This window comes from Cebus imitator, unplaced genomic scaffold, assembly GCF_001604975.1.
Source record: "Cebus imitator isolate Cc_AM_T3 unplaced genomic scaffold, Cebus_imitator-1.0 Scaffold102, whole genome shotgun sequence".
Classification (NCBI taxonomy): Eukaryota; Metazoa; Chordata; class Mammalia; order Primates; family Cebidae; genus Cebus; species Cebus imitator.
Window position 1 is genome coordinate 88,575 of NW_016107417.1, and position 2,655 is coordinate 91,229.

Consider the following 2,655-nt stretch of genomic DNA (forward strand, 5'->3'; position numbering starts at 1 on the left):
TGATCCACCCGCCTCGGCCTCCCAAAGTGCTGGGATTACAGGCTTGAGCCACCGCGCCCGGCCAGCAAGGCAATTTTTACTTCCTGCAGGAAGGGTACCCTCACTAGCCATCTTGCCACAAGAGTACAACGAACAAAGGAAAAGCAGACGTATTTATACCTTATGCATTTGGGGTCATTCTTACTGCTGTGTCTGATCTCCGTTGATTGGAGCCAGACCTCACAGTCTAACCTAAAACCCAGTTGGCTAACAACTTAAAACTTTTCTATGCAGGTAAGAGCAATGGAGCGCAAAAAGGAAGTCCAAATAAGGAAGGGGCACAGGCTGCGAGCTGGGGCCTGCCTGTGGGCACGTCCAGCACAGGTGTCTTGGTTGAAGTACAAGGACACGGAATGTACGACGTGCCTGTGAGCGTGTCTATCAGCTGCACAGGATAGGGCGTAACAAAGAGTTATTAGCAAAAAGCAAGACGGCTTTGAAGAAAGTCTTTATAAAACAAACTATTATTTCTAACACTTATGAAACTTTGACGAGGAACTTTTTTTCTGCTTCCCACAGGATGATCCTGTGGGGTCACTCACACACCGGAACTTCCCCGGGGAGCAGGCTGGGGTGGGCCTTGCTGCTTCTGTCCCGCCAGCTTTCTTCACTTCTGTACAGGGTTCTCCCTAGCAGGCACCCTCGAGACCCACTTATGCAAAAGCCCCTGTCCAAGGTGCTACTGAAGGAAACCCAACCTAGGACAGGCATTCAAAAGACCTGGGCTCCATTCCTGACTTGCATCAGTTGTGGGAACCATCTGTGAGCTCACAGTGACTCCCATACCACCTCTCCTCACCTGCACTGGCTGGTGCCTGGCAGCCTTTCTGTGCCATGAGGTCCCCCATCCCCAACCCAACCCACCATCATAGGAGTGACCAGACTGGGCATCTGGCTCCAGTGAGGTCAGTTAAGAACTCTCCCTTCAGAATTTGGGACTGGGACTAAGAAAGAGTTCTCTTTCGGAAGCCAGTCTGAAGAATGGAAGCCTACTGCCGGATGTCACTTCCTGCCCTCCAGGTGCCTAGGAAGAGAGAGAGGAAATACAGCCACAGCCAGCAAGTAGAGCCCGGGGACTGAGCAAGTGCAGGCATTCCTCCATCCCGGGTCTCGGGTCCCCAAGGCCTGGCTGCTCTCCTGTCCCTGAGGTCCCAGAGCTACACCTGGAAGAAGCCCTCCTCTTCAGCTTGTTACTGCAAGTCTATTTCTTTCTTTTTCTTTTTCTTTCTTTCTTTCTTTTTTTGAGATGGAGTCTTGCTCTGTTGCCCAGGCTGGAGTGCAGTGGTGTGATCTAGGCCCAGTGCAACCTCTACCCTCCCAGGTTCAAGTGATTCTCCTGCTTCAGCCCCCAGAGTAGCTGGGACTACAGGCACCTACCACCACACCCGGCTAATTTTTTTTAAGGGGCTTTCTGGCAAAAACCAGAAATCCTGCTAAACAAATTCTAAAAGAGCTGTAACACTAATGTTTTAAAAAAATACTTTAGTAGAGTATTTTTAGTAGAGACGGGGTTTCACCATGTTGGCCAGGCTGGTCTTGAACTCCTGAGCTCCATGATCTGCCCACCTCAACCTCCCAAAGTGCTGAGGTTACAGGCCGGACCCACTGCACCCAGCACCTCAAGTCAATTTTTTTATATCAGCCACAAATTCCTAAGTAACTCAGAGCTGAAATCATTAACTTCCTTCAATAATGAAGAAACAGAGGCTCAGGGAAGTTAAGTAACTGACTGCAGGTAACCCAGGCAGAAAGGGGCAGAACCAGGATTTGAACCCAGGTCAGTGGAGCTCTGGAGACACAACCGCACCACGGTATCCCTGGGCTGCAGTGAACACCCTGGGCCACCCCGTCCCTCTCCCCGCCGCCGCCTTTCCTCCTCAGCCTCTGAGTTCCGTCTCGCATAGGACCAGGGTTCCCACAAACCCTGCTTATCCACTCTGTGCCCAGGCGAACCCAGGCTCCTCACCCATCCGCTGTGAGTCTTCGCTGTAACTCCTGGCAGCCTGGGCTGCCAAGGAAAGTGGTGTCTCCAGAGACATCAGCCCCATCTGGAAACAGCTCTGCTCATTCGGATAAGACATTCCCAGAACCCACGGCAGATGTTTCGCAGACATGGGTGCTTCAGCTCCCTGGTGGGGGTCACATCTGCTCCAACTTCTAGCCTGGCCCGGGTTGAAGAGGCCCTGGAGGCTGCCTGCACCCTGCACTACAGGTGGGGAAAGTGAGGCCTGGCTCCAGTGGCCAGCCTGGGCCAGAGTTCAGATCAGGTCCTGGATGGGGGTGTGGGACTCTGGGCTGGCTCCTTCTCTCCCAGATCAGCCCCTCCCCTGCTCTCCATGAGGGCCCAGGACGGATCCTTCCACAGCCCAAGTTCCTGTATCCAGGACCATCCAGGTGGACAACGAGAGGAACCGTTTCTGTGGTTCTGAGTGGATGTGAGATGTCTAGAGTCAATAGCGTCACCACACAATTGAAAAACGAGGCAGGCGCAATACATTTGCTCAGATCACAGGTCATTTTAGGCTGGGACAAGCATCGTGAGCCTGGAGGTACAACCTCAGCCTCCCCCTCCCAGGGATAACCCCCAGCCTCCCCCACAGGGATAACCCCCAGCCT

General features: G+C 53.2%; 1 non-coding gene across 1 annotated transcript; it reads right to left on the bottom strand.

Moving 5' to 3' along the window:
* Positions 1–1,441: 1,441 nt before the first annotated feature.
* LOC119472496 lies at positions 1,442–1,503 on the bottom strand. The gene has a single exon (XR_005201648.1). It is a non-coding gene; the product is annotated as a U7 small nuclear RNA (small nuclear RNA).
* Between the last annotated feature and the right edge of the window lie 1,152 nt (positions 1,504–2,655).